The 16,656-nt window shown below is 44.1% G+C and overlaps 1 protein-coding gene across 3 annotated transcripts in view; it reads left to right on the top strand.

Annotated features, from left to right (window-relative positions):
• MB21D2 (Mab-21 domain containing 2) overlaps window positions 1–16,656 on the top strand; it is a 111,296-nt gene that overhangs the window by 26,267 nt on the left and 68,373 nt on the right. Inside the window, exon 1 of one of the 3 annotated variants that reach the window (XM_047733108.1) lies at window positions 9,045–9,069. The exons of the other annotated variants lie outside the window; for them this stretch is intronic. The gene's annotated coding sequence lies outside the window, so the exon portion shown is untranslated. Of the gene's footprint in view, window positions 1–9,044; window positions 9,070–16,656 lie in introns of those variants that run through there. 3 annotated transcript variants of the gene reach the window in all.

The following is a 16,656-nucleotide window of genomic DNA, read 5'->3' as shown; positions in this document are numbered from 1 at the left end:
AGGAGGGAATCCTCAATTATAATCCCTGCCCTCTGGGCATGCCTAGTCTAACAGATAATAGAGCAGTCTTTGAGGACAGAAGACTGGTCACATTCGCCCAGGACCATAAAACATTAGAGGAACTGACAGTATTTTGTGGACAAGATTTTTTATGAGTAGAAATTTTGTTGTTGTTGTTCTTCAGAGATTTGATGGTTGTTTAGGAATGTTCATGCTTAAATGGATTTTATTTCTTATATCAGATGGAATTTACTAGAGTTTCTAAGATATTATTTTGCTCTCTTAACCTTCTTGCAGTTTGTTAATGATTCTCAAGTCTTGCCTTTGCTTCTGAACTTTGACATCTAGACATGGTTGGGGTTTTTTTGTGTTTTTTTTTTTTTAAGATTTTATTTATTTATTTGACAGACAGAGATCACAAGTAGGCAGAGAGGCAGGCAGAGAGAGTGAGAGATGGGGAAGCAGGCTCCCCACCCAGCAGAGAGCCCCATGCGGGGCTTGATCCCAGGACCCTGGGATCATGACCTGAGCCGAAGGCAGAGGCTTTAACCCACTGAGCCACCCAGGCGCTGCATTTTATTTTGTTTTGTTTCGGTTTAGTCATTACTTAGAGATTCAGGAACAGATCTATCAGGGCAGTAATCTTTCACTGTTACTTAATGAGCTTACAGGTCCAGGGCTGGCGGTGAAAAAAACTTATCTGATTGCTGGGATTCTGCTGTTTTTGTGTCCTCTGTTTTGGTGGTTACCACTGAGTGAACAGCGATGCCTGGTCCTGGGGTGCAGAAGGGTGGGAAGACCTCTCTCCAGAACATGGCAGTGTTGGTGCCCTTCTCAACCCCAGAGAAGCAATGTCAAGAACGCTTAGCTGGCTTCTCCCCTTGCAAAGGCTTGCTTGCGGCCAGGAAGTCCACCATCGCCTCGCTCCTCAATGTGTGACCCATGGACCTGAGGCAGCACGTAGGGCTTGTGAGAAATGCAGCATTTCAGCCACCAACCTGCAGCCGAACAGAACACGCATTTTTAACAAGGTCCCGAGGCAAATGATAAGCACATTCAAGTTTGAGAAGCACCGTTCCTAGAGACAAGGGCAGGCGAAGCAGGTCTCAGAACTGTTAGCCTTTGAAACATATGCTGCTTTTTATTTCTACTTAAAAGTAAAATAACTTGCTAATGAAATGAAATGTGTTTTGGTTGGGGTAAACCTTCGTTTAAGACTTTTTATTTTGAAGAACCTCAAATACACAGAAGTAGGGAGACTAGTAGAATGAACTCCCATTTACCTGTCACCTACCTTTAATGTCTGTCAACCCAACTCATTTTCTCAACTTCACCCCACCCCAACGCGGATTATTTGAAAGCAAATCACAGCCATATAATTTATCCACAAATATTTATTTTTTCCTTTTTAAAATTTGTGGTATAATATACATAACATAAAACTTAACCATCTTAACATTTTGAAGTGCAAGTTCAATGGTGTTAAGAACATTCACATTTTTGTGCAACCAAGCTCGAGAACTCTTTCCATCATGCAAGACTGAAACTCTATGAACGTTAAATATCTTTTTCCTTCCTAACATAACCACAGTACCATCACACCTGAAAAAAAGTTACCTTAGTTTCTTAACAGCATCCAGTCCCCAATCAGAGTTCCAAGTCCCCACATTGTAGTTTAGCCTAAAGAATTCAAGGCATTCAAGGCACCTGGGTGGCCCAGTGGGTTAAGCCTCTGCCTTTTGCTCAGGTTATGATCTCAGAGTCCTGGGATGGAGCGCTGCCTTGGGCTCTCTGCTCAGCAGGGAGCCTGCTTCCCCACCACCCCTCCTCCCCCGCCACGGGCCTCTCTGCCTACTTGTGATATCTGTCAAATAAATAAATAAAATCTTAAAAAAAGAAGGCATTTGGTTCCACATCTTCTCTCTGTAAAGCTGGTGGCCTTGTTTGTTCAGTGAAGAATCTAGAGACAGTGGTGAGAGTGGGCCTTATACTTTCCCACCTAGTAAGGATTTTCTATGAAGCTTTTGTAATTTCCAACACTCAGAAGTCAAGAGTTTTTCAGGTAAAAAGATCATGGACTTTTGATTAAGAAGAGCAAAGTCTGTGTCACTCATTGCTTCTTAGAACTGGGCAAAATATTTACTCTTTCAGGATTTTCAAGTCACAAGATTTCTATGAAAATTGAATTAAATTGCAATACCGTATAGCCGTTAGAATGAATGAACTAGAGTCATATTACCCGTGTGGATAATTCTCAAAAACAGTTTAGAAAAGCAGGTTGCAGAATGATTTGTACAGCCTGACACCATTTATTTAATGTTAAACAAAAACCAATACTATAAATTGTTTGTGATTACACACATGCAGTAAAGCGTGAAAACATGCCTCAGAATGACAGCTGCACATTTCAGGATAGCAATCTCCTCCCTCAATGAACAGGAGAATAGCATAGAATAACTGTATCTGTAGATTTTTTCTATTATCCAAAAATCTGAAGGAAGTATGGTGAAATGTCAAGATTTGCAAAAGCTGCCTGATGGGTATCTGTGGCATTATTTCTGTTACGTATGTTTGGATATACTGCAAAAGAAAGGCATTTTAAAAACTGGCCAGTTTATGTGCAAATATTTTGTAGACTCAGGCACTCAAAGATGTTCTTAAGTAGGTCCTATTTATATTCTCAGCTCATCACAAAAATTTGAAGCTGAAAAAAAATTTGATGCTGGGTACAAAAATTATAAAAATGATTTAACTGGTGGGGCTCCTGGTGGTGTTAAAGTTGTCCAAAAAAGGGGCACCTGGGTGACTCAGTGGGTTAAAGCCTCTGCCTTCGGCTCATGATCCCAGGGTCCTGGGATCGAGCCCCGCATCAGGCTCTCTGCTCAACGGGGAACGTGCTTCCCTTCCTCTCTCTCTGCCTGCCTCTCTGCCTACTTGTGATCTCTGTCTGTCAAATAAATAAATAAAATCTTTAGGAAAAAAAAAAATTTTCAAAAAAAATTAGGAAGAGCCACTTGTGAAGTGTGTGGGGTCGTTCAAAATGTCAGTCCATCTTCTGTGCCCTACCCGTTTCATCTATGTGGATTCTGGTGAAGGACAGAAGCGTTGTAACAGTGGACCAGAGCCATTGCTTATTTCATTGGCATGTAGAGCTCTGCTGCTTCCAAGGAAGGTTCAAGGTGGCAGAGTACCAGCTCCCCTGTGGCTGGGTAGCCTCAAAAGCATCTTGTGCCCACAGAGCGTACACTTTGCCCTCAGTTCCCTTTGCTGCCGTCCCATCTGTAGACAGCAGGACTCCAAGTCCTGGGAGTCCTCTGAGTCCTGGGAGTTCTGGGTGGTTTCAAAGAGCGGTGAGAAAGGCACTTCTTGGAGGACTGTGGGTTTTGAATCACCTTTTCCTTACATCCGGGTTTTCCTGCTGTGCCAATGGAGCCCACTGATCAGTGGTCTCATTATAATAATCCTGCCTAGAGGGTATGATAAAGGGCACACATTTGATATTTATTCATGAGTGTAGACTGGAAACCATTCATTGGGGATGCTCTTTCTGGCAATGGGGAAGATTTGGGCTTTTAAACCAAAGTAGATGTGCTGGGGGTGGGGAGCAGACATGTTAATTAAGCCCCGTTGACAAGAATGATGGAATATGTCATGCAAAGAGCTTCAGTATGTGCTACTTATTCAGGTTGTCTAGCATCAAGATCCCTTAGTTGTGGTTGTTTTATTGTTCGTCATTAAATGGAGCCTACAACTGTAGTCACATCTGGTACCTGAGGACAGCCCGGAGGTCTGCCTCTAGTCTAATGTAACCCTTGCTACTGTGATTTTATTTCCCTCACAGACTGATTTTTGTCCCCTTAATCATATTTATTGCTCTTATCTCAACTCTCAAATATCTCTAATCTCCCAGAAACATATATAATTATCTTTTAAGGGTCTGAATCGTGCCAGATGTAGCAGAAGAATGGCTTCCTGGCTCTCACACAACACTAAATCATTTTGTATCAGGTCTTCCCGCTTAGAGTGAGAGCAACACTCTGTCCTTTTCTCGCCAGGATTCATGCATTTGTCCTCTCCTCCAGGTGTTCGTCAGATGCTTCTTGAGCATCTCTTCTGTGTAGGGAGCTCTGGCAGATGCTGTCAGGGAGACAGAGTCCCAGGAAGGGGGAAATGTACACCTAGATCTGCACGCTAAGAGAGATTCTTGAAGCAACCTCTGCATTTTTGTTTGACTGTGGTCGGGATGGAGCAGTTGCCGGACTTGAAACATAGCTGTGTCCCTCTGTTAGCTTGGTCCTCCTCGCACTGTGGTCCTTCACTTCCATTTTCGGTTGCAGATAGTTAATAGGGAGTGAGGGTGAGTGCAAAATTGCGGAATGATTGTGTCTGAAAGGTGGAGACGTCAGGGGGATGACTTATTTAAAGTATGAACTAGCAGCTACGGAAATCCAGTGCAATCCCACATTAACATCATTGCATGTATACAGGATGGACACTGACTTTGAAAGGTAAGGGGATGTCTCATTGGATATACCTGATATGTTCCTATATCAAGGACTTTGGGCTTGGCTTTTCCTGTCTATGAAACCGTATCCCTGTGAATCGAAGTGGTGTTGAGTCACGGCTAGCCCCTTTGCTATGACAGACACAACCCAGCCAACTGACCAAGCCTGAGAAATTACTAGAACTGATTTTTTTTTTTTTTTTAAGCAAATGGAACTTTCCTATCTAGGTGTCCTTTAAGGACATGCCTCTAATGGAGAATGGAGGTATCTGGAATGGAAGTGAATTTAACTCTTCCTAGTCTGGGAACTATTTAAAGACCCTTGTAGCTGGAGCTGATGTTTAGAGAGAAGTGACTTTTCCTAGAATCACAGTCATGGCCCCGGGGACTGAGATTTCAGTCTGCGACTCTCCCCGCTGGACTGTAGGAGAGATACACTTACTAAGCAGTGTTTTAAGGTAACTTCGAGTGGATTGTTTCCTTTCCCCCCTTCTTTTATGGAATGGTTGAAAATTTACCTCATTGACAATAAATACCAAACCTAACTGTGAACCCGAACTAGAGGCCGTCTCTCTCATTCCCCGCACTTTGGTATCTCTTTATATGTATATCCTCTACTGCTCTTTCCAACCTGAAATATAAATGTTTATGTACATGTTTTGCTTCCATGCTAGGCTGGAAACTAGATCTTTTCTCCTGTATTTCTCTTGTCAATGTATAATTTTTGTTAGGGTTGTAAACATGACGCCCATACAAATGTAAATGAGTACATGTCAAAGAAATACTTGACTCATGAATGAGGGAACCAACAGGAAAGTAAAGCTGGTTAAAAGAGCCTTTGAGGAACTGTGTTGTTGGAGGCACTGACGACTATTGAAGTAAGATTGCTAGGTTAGATCTGAAACTGGTTAATACCCTACAGGGCAATAAAACAATAACATTTGCGGCTCTCATTTCCACCTATCAGAAGTCATATGGCTCTGTAGTGGGGAGAAAAAAATTTGCAAGTTCACCTGTAACTTCACAAAGTCTGAACCCATATTGATTAAAAAGCAAACCAAACACAGATGCAACTCCTAGAAAATAAAATAATCCTTGAGTGCACCCGGCAGATAATACTCTAGTATGGGATCCAACATACATCCTGCCTTCCTTTTGCCTTATTTCCAGGCATTGCATCATGTTTTCTCACTTCTTCACTGTGGTTGCCCTTAGCCAAGGAGTGTGTGCATTCCTTCATTTCTTCTTTTGTTTAATAATTACTGAATGTCCGTTTTGTGCCAGGGAGTACGTAGCCACTGAGATATCTGTAACTGAATGAGTCAGATGATCCTTGCTCTCCTGGAGCTCAGAGGCTGTTCCATTCACATCCTATAAGGGAGGCAGGGAGTTCTTTCCAGGAATCAGTTACATTGTGGGGGAAGCAGTGGAAATAAATCCTCTTTTTTTGGTTCCCCGTCCCTTTGGGTTTCAGTGCTTACAAGGCTAGTTTAAAATGCCAGTATCACCAAGAATGACAATCAGAGCCAGGACTTTTTGGGGTAAGAGAGGACAAATATCCATGCCACCTCTTTTTGTTCATGTGGCATTTATACCTTTCCAGTGATAAAATTTTCGCCTTCTGATGTGAAGGGATCCCCCGTGGCCTGTCCTGCCACTTCTCTCCAGAGACCTCCCTCTTTTTGCCTCCACAGTATAGATATGCTTCTAACTGGTTAGACCAGTTTGTGACATAAATTTAAGGAACTTCTGGAGCAGCAAGGACCTGCCTGCTTTTCCCCAGAAGGGTTTAGGTAACCGATGGCTCAAATTTCATGGCTGTCAGTACAGTTTTCTTACAGCACACACACACACACACACACACACACACACACACACACACACACACACTTAGGATATTTGGGGTGTTTGCCAGTTTAATCTAATTCTTCCTTTCAAAAAATAGTGGGAGTGGGTGTGGCTGACTTTTGTCTTAGAACCATAAAACATGGAGTTGCAAGGAGCCTCAGAGAGCTTTCTGGCTTGCCCCTTTCCCAGCTAACACCGGGAATAAAAAACAGAGAAGCCGGATATTAATTAACCTTTGTTCTCGCGATGAGTCACAGCTAGATCTGAAGCTTTTGTTTAAGTTTTGGGTTCCTTCTTTTATAGTGGTGGTTCCCATCTGCATTTTTTGGTGGCATTTAAGTCTTCCAGAAAGGATGTGTTTCTTTTGAGTTTGGGTCTTTGTATTGGTTTACAAAGACAGATGCTAGATGCTTGTTGTTGGTTTTTTTTTTTTTTTTTTTTAAGATTTTATTTATTTATTTGAGAGAGAGAGGGTGGGGGGCAGAGGGAGAGGGAGAAAAACTCAAACTCTGTGCTAAGCTTGGAGCCCGAAAGGAGGCTCTGTTTCACAACCCTGAGATCATGATCTGAGCCGAAACCAAGATCCAGATGCCTAACTAACCGAGCCATGCAGGCCACCCCAGTACGAGATGCTTGTTAAAGAAAAATTCAATTAATACTCAAGATATCAGGAAGAAAGCAAAAATCCTCCGAAATCATGGCCTCCAGCAATAATTTTACTGAACATCTTTGGGAACTTTCTTCCAGGCAGTCCTCTCAGTATTTACATCTGTATCTATATTTGCCTTTAGATATAGATGTGTATCTCTCTTTCTAATCTTCAGTAAATGGGAAGAGCATCATTTTCTTGCAGGTGTCTCTTCTTTAACTTGAAAGATGATACTCAGCTTATTTTAAGTACACATGGAAGTATTTTCCTCTTGGATTGTATGTTACTCGTATTAATGCATCTCTAGGAATGGAACTTAAAAGTTTACTGTTGTTACTTAATCATAAATGTAAGGACAGGTTATGTCTTCGGAAGCGGCGGGTGGGCTAGCTGTCGAGATGCACCTCGCAGGTTCCCTTGGAGGGAAGGGCTTGCTGACAGCTGCGGGGGGGAGGGCAGCATGCAGACAGCCTTGTGCTAGCTGTCAGCTCCACGGGAGTCCCCTTTGGCTGCGCTGCTGCACAGAGCTACTCGCCCTAGGCCATGCGCTCCCTGGGGCATCTGCATCTGGTGACTGTCTGGTGACATCTGGCACTAGGGGATATGAAGGCTCCCTGGATACCAAAAGGCCCCGCTGAGAAGCTGAAGCTGTCTGGTTGCTTTCCTGTTCCACCTCTGCCTCTGCCCAGTCTCCTTCCTCTTCCTCCCTTTGCAAGGGTTGATCCTTAATAAATACCTTGACCTCCAAACTTCATCTTACCTTCTGCTTCTGGGGAACTCAGCCTGGGGCACTGGGTCGTTTTTGTTTGTTTGTTTGTTTGTTTGTTTTTAAGACTTTATTCATTCATTTGAGAGAGACAGAGAAAACACAAGCAGGGGGAGAGGCAGAAGGAGGAGAAGCCAATTCCCTGCTGAGCTGGGAGCCAGATGTGGGACTCTATCCCAGGACCTAGAGATCATGACCTGAGCCAAAAGCACACATATAACCATCTGAGCCATGCAGGCACCCCTGCTGCTGGGATGTCCTCCTGGGAGCTGGTGGAATCCTAGGGCGCCTAGGATGTCCGGATCCATCCATCCCTCTTCTCAGTGAGCTCACACTCTCCTTCGCTGCCCCTCGTCAGAGGTGTGGGGTTGGAAGAATTTGGCCTTAGGCAGGGGCTAAAGCTGATAGCTCTGTGGTTTTAAGGAAAGTTCTAAAGACTTTCTTGCTAATGGTATTTGTACAATAAAAATCTGTTTTAGTTGTTTGATATTAATCATTGAAGATTTATCTGCTTTGGGAGACATTTCTCTGGAACCACTGAAAGTTCCTGCCTAAGAGTTGATGAAGATTTTTTACCCTCCAGTAGCTACCCCCTTCTCTGGCCTCCCCCACTTCAAACCTGCAGCAGGATGAACGGTGTCCTCTCCAGAAGATCCCTGTTTGTACAACCTCTCCAATTGTGCTTTTATTTCCAGCAGATCTTATAGCCTCACTAATCAGCTGGAAAGAAATATGGTGATGGAAGGTGCAGGAAGCAGAGGCCTTTCTGAGGCCTAAGGAGGTTTGTTCCAATTACGGCCTGTGCTCCAAATGCTGAGTCATCTTGGTTAGTGCTCAGAGCTCTGATGGATGGACCCTGCCTCTCTCTCTCTTCAAGGTCCCTGTGGAGACCTTTGATTCAAGGCTGTTTGTGCTGGTGGAATCTGGCCTAAGGAGAGCCATGTGTACTCTGAGGCCTCTAACAATCTCCCATCTCTGAGAGAGTCACGGTTGCTCTCCCCTAATCTCCCAAGACTGAGTGTATTTTGCCTTTAACCTCTAGCCTTAGCTGGACCTGCTATGTGCATTTCAGAATCCGTGTATATTTTAAGGAGATAAGAAGGCCTGCAGAAGATTTGGCCATTGCTTCTTTAGCACCTTTTTCTGTCTTTTTCTGGAGTGGGGGTGGAGGTGCTCCTTAGAATTTTGCTGACACCGGGGTTCCTGCTCTTTTTCAGCACCACGTGTCCCCTCTGCCCCAGCCCCATGATCAGCACCTACATTAGCCGGGACTGTAGGAGGAATTGGGACTCTTGCAGTAAGGTATGCAAGTCATAGTTCATATGAATGCAGAAATTCAAAAGGCTTGCTTGACTTAATGGATGCTTTTTAAAGCTATAAAAAAAAGTTAGTTTTTCATGAAAGGGCAAACTAGACCAGAAGATGCTGCTGAATAAATCTTTATTCTATAGACGGTAATAAGTAAAGACCTGATATCAAAGGACTTAAGCTTTTTATTTCTTGTCCAATTTTCTCTGTGGGGGGAAAAGGTCTATAAAGCCACTCATCTGTGTCCACCTTTTTAATAACTTAGTCATGCTTTTGAATTTGCCTGGGGGAAGAGAACTCGTAAGTAGATAATATACCACGAAGTCAAAAAAGCCATTTGAAGTCATTTAGTTCACTTTTCATTTTGGGTGCTGGGAGGTGGGAAGAAGGGGAGGTACAGCTTAAAGGCAAATTTTTGTTAGGTATAGTGGCTACCTATCTCGTGTCTTCTTCCTACCCTCATGTTCTCTCCCAGTGGTTTTTTTTCCCCTCCTTTTCCAACAATAGGTTTGCATGAAAGGTTGTGATTTACTTAGGATCCCCAAATTCCCAACAGGTGGTATCTTTGGCCCTTCCAAGTTTTGACAATAAAATACTCATCCAAATTTAGACATGGAAACTTCTGGAGAGAAAGACATGCAAACCATGCATCTGACTGGAATACCTGCCTGTGAACTTACCAGACCCTCAGCCCCCACCTCTGAGTAGCCGGTATCACTCAGTGGTTACTTATTCTTGTTAATAAAGATGCATTGGGGGGTGCCTAGATGGCTCAGGCGGTTGTGTCTGCCTTCACGATCCCAGAGCCTTGGGATCGAGTCCCGCATCAGTCTCCCTGCTCGGTGGGGAGCCTGCTTCTCCCTCTCCTCCCTGATCCTGCTTTCTCTTGCTATCTCTGTCTCTCTCTCTCCCAAATAAATAAATAAAATATTTAAAAAATATATGCATTGGTTAGGAGTTTGAACAAGATGCCTTGAGCAGACATTTGAGTACGGATGAATGTTATAAAATATATATGTACAATATAGACCTACAGATAAACAGTGCATGTGAGTCATTACAGATGAACAGGATAGACCATGGGACGATGCCTGTGAAGCCTTGTGGGAGGTCAGCGAGATTAACTCCTCCTTGAGCGGCTCTGACATGGGTGGCCAGGGAAGCTTCATGGATGAGTTTATATTTGAAGTGGGCAGAGCTTAGAGTAGAGAAGTGGGAATGGTGTGAATTAAGTTTCGGATATTGGGAAAGTGCATGCATGACCTCTTTGGTGGAGGTAACCTGTCTGAAACAGTTCTCAGTACTCAGAATGATGGTCCTATTTTTTTCAATTATGATGGATGTTGTTATGGGTGCTCTTTTAAAGATGAGCTTGGAATCATCTGGAATGATTTGGAAGTAATACAGTTAAAATACAAAATAATAGATATGGTAATCTCTGGAATTCATTCCATCTCCTTAGTTAGAAAACTAAGAAGATACAGGCGTGCAGCTAAGGCGTTAGTGGAATCCCCGGGTCCTGTCTAGCACACATCTTGTGCAGTACATGGCACTGGGCTTGCTTACAGAAGAAAAATTGATGGGTTTTCATCCCTCCCTTCCTCCTTCTTCCTCCTTGCTTCTCTCTCTCTTTCTCTTTCTTGCATTCATCCACAAACGTATATTAATGATTGTGGGCAGAGATTGTTCTAGATCCCAGAAATAAATGCCAAGCAAGCTACTGCCCACAGGTTTCCCTCAGAAAACAGACTGTTACAGTTCTGAATAGGAAGTATCAGGTGCTATGACAACACATACAGGAGAAGCACCTACCCCGCGTTGGTGCCCTAAGAGAGCTTCTGGAGACAGCTGGAGCCTGAAGGGCCAATAGGAAGAAGCAGACCAAGGAGGAAGAAAGAAGGGGAAAGGAAGAGCATTTTAACTAGAGGGCAAATTCTTCAAAGGCCACTGAGCCCAAGGAAAATTTGGCCCTCCCAGGAGCCACAAGTAGTTCAGTGTGAGTGACAGAGCGAATGGAGGAAGTGGCCAGAAGCAAGACTTCAGGGTAAACAGAGGCTAAAGAATGAAGAGCCTTGTGCACCTGCCTTATTGTAGAACATTATCCTCAGGAGAGCACAGTTGCTGTCGATGGGCTTTAAGCGGGGAAATGGAAGGCACTTCCAGAAGAGCACTGTCGCACAGGGCTGGGCAGGGACTCGATAGACTAAAGGAAGGCAGATAGGTAGGAATGTGTTGCAGTAGTCCGGGAGTGAGCTGATGGGAGCCCGGACCGGAGCAGCAGTTATGGAGAATACAGGGCAGGTTTTCCAGAATGATTAGAAGGTACACTTGTTCACGTGAGTGTTGTTGATGTGGGCGGTAAAGAAGGGGCAGAAATCCAAGATGATGGCTCTGTTGCTCTCTTGGGTACAAGACCATATCCTGGAGCACTCACGGAAGAGTGAAGAAAGCAAAAGGAAACGGCTCACCACTGGTTCCATTGAGGTGGACATCCCTGGGAAACATACAGGGATGTTATGGACGTTCCACCTTTGCTGTCGGCTGGCCTGGCCCTGCTGGTGGTCGGCGCAGCGCGTCAGAACTGTAGTCTTACTCATGAGGAAAGTAGAGCCCAGAGAGGTGGCGCAACCCACTTAGGGTCACAGAGCTACTTACGGGTTAACCCAGGTCTAACAGCTAAGTCTCCTCATTTGCCTAGGTGTGTTTCCATTCCTGTTGTTGGCTCAGTAGCCTGTGGAAAACATGCAGAGATATATTTATGTAATCCCGTTGCCCCTTGCTTGAAAGAACGGCTGATAGTAAAAATGTGGGCCATAAATCCACGTGGGGACTGTGCCCCATTTGCATCTCATTTGGTTCCATCTGCCCTGTCTTAACACAATTATAGCAACTTTGTTAGGCAAGTAGTTGCTTAATACAGTGGAAAGTCTTAATTACTCTTTAATAGCTATGTACAGAGGGAAGGTCGACCTTAATGTTTAATCATTTGGTTGTCTCTTAAAAAAGGTTATTTTGGTATTCCATTTGTGTACTCATAAAATATATAAATGCATATTTACTCCATTTCCATTTTCATTCCAGATTTCAGTGGCACAAAAATATTTTCTTCTTGAAGTATTATTGCTATATAAACACGGCAAATTTAATGAAAAATTAAAAATTAAAAATCCACCCACAGTCGTTTCATAACAACAACAACAAAATTCAAGCTTTATGTTCTTTTACTATCTCTCCACATCCATATGGTAATTCTAATTTACATTCATTTTTCTGTTTTCTCCCACCAAATATTTTGCTGTATCGTTTGCTCGTTTGTTCGTTCATTCATCCATTTGGCAAACATCTAAGTATCTTCTAAATGCATGGTATTAGGGGTTATAGTAGTGTCTGTCCTTACAAAGCTAACATTTGGAAAATAGAGGAACGGTTGGGTGGGTAATATGTTCATAGGTAACAAGTAAGACCTAACAGGAAAAAATTGCAATTGATTTAATAATCATGTTAATCAAATAAACACATTGTTTTTATGTTGTAGATGTAATATAACTATTTTTTTTTTTAAAGATTTTTTATTTATTTGACAGAGAGAGATCACAAGTAGATGGAGAGGCAGGCAGAGAGAGAGAGAGGGAAGCAGGATCTCCACTGAGCAGAGAACCCGATGCGGGGCTCGATCCCAGGACCCTGAGATCATGACCTGAGCCGAAGGCAGCGGCTTAACCCACTGAGCCACCCAGGCGCCCTATAACTACTTTTCTTGTTTTTTATCACCTTGTTTTTATCATTGTATCAGTCAGGGTCTCTGGAGGAAATGGGTGACGCACCCAAGTTAGGGTAAATGGAGGAGGATTCCATATAGGGACATTGACACCAGGATGGGGCAGTGCCGCAGTGCTAGGGACTTTAAACCCGTGTTCACCTAAAGGGCCAGAGAAGGAGACATTTTAAAAGTAAACATTTTACAAATACCTTCAGTGTGTTAGGTAGGTGCTGTGCTCAGTGCTGACCAGAAGGGAAGTGCTGTACTGGTGGGGGGTCTTCTGCCTCCAGAGAGTGAAGAGCAGGACAGGCAGATGTGGGCTCACAGGAAGAGGCAGGAAGGAGACCATGTGGTTTCTCCAGCTTTGAAACTGGCTAGATGGAGGGGATGGGAAGAAGGGCAGGTGGGAAGACTGGGTTGAGCTCACTTTTCAGTTTGGGGCTCTGGGTGGGTTCTCGTTGGGGAGAGGAATGAACAGGGAGGGCTTAGTTATATATGGACCTGGAGGCCTCTTCCCCTTCATCCTGGTGTCATACAAATATCAGCACTCTCTTGTGTGTTGTGACACAATGACAGTTGGGAAGTATCAAGTACTATCTTTGGGTTATCAAGTACTATCATTCTAGAAATTCTCCCTGTACTGTTTAAAGCTATACACTAGAGCACTGGTGACATTACTCAACTTAAATGTAATCATACCAGTAGTAGTTGTGTGTACAGTGGACTTCCCACTGTCCACATTGGAGGCTGATGGAGCCGAGGGAAGGGTTTCATTTTGGAGAGTGTCTGGATTGAAGCACGCGATAAGCACTTCCCTCCCTGGTGGAGGTATAGGACAAGGAGTAGGGGGCATGCTTACGAGGGTTGTGTATCTTCTAAACTTGTGAATTTTGCATTGGGTGCTTTGCTGAGCATCACCAATTGGGGGAACTGTTGGCTTTGGGGAGCTAATGAATCAGTTATGCTGAACCTCCTAAGGGAAAAGGGAGTAACGGTCAGAATCCAGTAGCATATTTAGGGCTGTAACTCTGTGTGTGTGTGTGTGTTTCTGTGTCTCTGAATGCATGAAACCTTGGCTGTGGCTCCTGTTTTCAAAGACACAGTGTAGGGTCTTTACTGCTGTTAAGTTATTGATTATCCATTGTTTGGTACTATTTTGCTCTCCTGATGGAGGCAGAGAAGCTTGTCCAGAGATGAGCCTAGGGGGAACCTGGAAACTGATTCTGCTCCTTAATTTCAGCCATCCCCTTATCCATAATTCTTTCTCAGTATTATTGAAATGTTCAGCCATAAAGCCAAAGCTTTGCTGCTTTTGATCCTGGGGCCCCTGGGCTCCCCTTGACCTTGGGTTATCTTTTGGTTTGTTTGTCCATCTCTCTTTACCTCATATTGTAATGTACCTCAAATCCTTTTTGGAAACAGGTGGGACTTTACTCACTTATTGGCTAATCCATGAGTAAATTGTTTTCCTTTGTCTAAATCTAAACAGTCAGGAAGCTAGGCAAGAATTATTTCCATACCTCAGTTTTATGAGAGACAAACTTGGATCATGAGTATTTAAAAAAAAAAAGTGAAATGTCTAGGAAATGATTAAATCAGCTCTACCTTAATCTATCAGTGCTGGATTATTTTTCTTTATACTTCAGCATCCTATACTATCTCTTTTCAGTACCCAAAGGTATTTCTAGTTATTGAAGTAGAGGGTCTCCTTAATTGTTCTCCCCACCGACACTTTTGTCCCTATCCTATCACTCCTGTTTGAAGCTTTCCTGTGGCTCCCATTATCATCAGATTGAAAGTCATCCCTTCCATACTGTTTGCTCTCTTCGCTCTGGGTTTCCCTTGAGGTCCTTTGGCCTGACTCACTCACTCTGGACTTGAGACCTTGGAACGTACTTTCTCTGGCTTCTCTCCCTTCTTATTCTTCAGCCCAGAGGTGAGGCTGGCTAGGTTTGTTCATTATACTCCCATCTGTACCTGTACTTATTATCCCTTATAAAACGTCAGTCCTCCTTTATAGAAGATAGTCCCCATTGGACAGATGCTGCATCGTTCTTGTTTACTGCCATATCCTCTGCTTTCTGCTCAGTGCCTGGCAAATTGCGCACTCAAGAAAGATTTGTTGGAAAAAAATGAAATGTGTCCTTTACAGTAGTCAAGTTTTGTTGACATTAGTAAGTTGTATTTGGCAAGTACTATCACCTTGTAGGTAACTATCATTTTTAATCAATTATATATAGCCTTCCTTTTCCAATAAGCTTAAATATCTTCAATCTGCACATAATGGCAACTTTTCATGCTAGGTGATGGTTGGCACAGGGCGGGTGGGCAGAAGTGGATTGTGTGGGCAAGTAATTGGCTCGGCCCCTGGCTTCATGAACAGGCTCACAGTCTGTGGGAAGTGAAGCTTTACGATAAAAAACGTTCACTTGCAAACCGTCTCCTTGGATGGCTTCATCATAACCTCTGAACTTGGCAGAGCAGACGTCTTTATCCTCACCTTACAGCTAAGAGACGTTCTTAGCAACACCCAAGCAGGGTGTGGTTGAGCAGTTATACCGGACATTGGCTCTGAGGATGGAGCTGACCTCAGGCCACACTGACTGGAAGGAGAGCAGTACAGAATTCCAGTAGCTGCCGGAGACCATTCTCCGTTCAGATGTATTTTTGCCTTAAACAAAGCATGTGATGAGTGGTTATCTGTTTCAGCACGGGTTTGCGTATTTAAGTACCAGGGTCGCATCACCGAAATGCCCAGATGATCTGGTGTGCTTCCCTGCCGTGCTCACGACGCTTTAAATGTTCTGGTTTATTTACCCGTTTTACAGATGAGAAGCTGAGAGTCAGAGGGTGTCATTAACCAGGAAGACTCAGCTGGGGACAGGAGTCGGGATTCAGACCCAGATTTCCTGGTTTGCATCAGGGAGGTTCTCTCCGTGCACTGACCGTGAGGGGCAGACTTGAATGCGTGGCTTAGGGATCACTGTGTCTGAGCCGTCCTGGACCAAGATCATCGCTATTTGGTTGTGTAATTTATTCCATGATGATGATGATTAGCCTTCTTCAGCGAGCCATTCTGATAAATTGCAGGCCCTTGCTGCAGTCAAGCATCATCCATCCAAGTACGATTGCTGTACAATTTATTTTCCTCTGGGAATTGCTCCACATGCCTCCGATACAATGTGAAGGCTGCAGCCGCCTCGCTGCCTGCTGCTCAGTTCCCCTCCCTAGTTCAGCCGATTGTCGAGTGCGCTGGTGGCTGCCCAGAGAGCAGGGGTCTTCTCCATTATTCATGATGTTAGTGTCGGGTTGTCGGCTTTGGCCTGGGCAGACTGGAATGGGCTCATTGATGGCAGCAGGTGCAGCTGCTTCCTGTGGAACTGGCCGCAGCCCTGCTGCAAGCTGAGGTCAAGGGCTGCTGGGGATACGGGCTTTGCAGAGCAGAGGTCTCACCAGGGTAATTGGAAGTCTTCGCTCTCCCATGGCACAGCCGGAAACTCAACTGCAGTTCTAGCGTGGCTAGGGTCCGCCAGGACTGTGTGATTCTAGATGGTGCTGGGGCTTTGTTCGAGTGATGGGGGAGACAGGATGGTTAGAGCCTCAGACCTCAGCCACAGCCAGCTTTTTAGATTCTGGATTGTTCCATTCCCCATGTCTGTCTGTCTTCACCACCCAATCCCGCCACATTATTCCTCCTCCTCCTCCTCCTCTTATTTCATTACTAAATACAGTATATTTATTTTAGCAACTAGTCTGTGGCCTACTGAATCCTTTAGTGTTTTATTTGATGGATGCCTTTTTGGTTAGTAGCCTGGTCCCCA

This window comes from Lutra lutra, chromosome 1 (assembly GCF_902655055.1).
Source record: "Lutra lutra chromosome 1, mLutLut1.2, whole genome shotgun sequence".
Taxonomy (NCBI): domain Eukaryota; kingdom Metazoa; phylum Chordata; class Mammalia; order Carnivora; family Mustelidae; genus Lutra; species Lutra lutra.
Note: the sequence above shows the minus strand (reverse complement) of the source record. Positions and strands in the feature narration are given on the sequence as shown.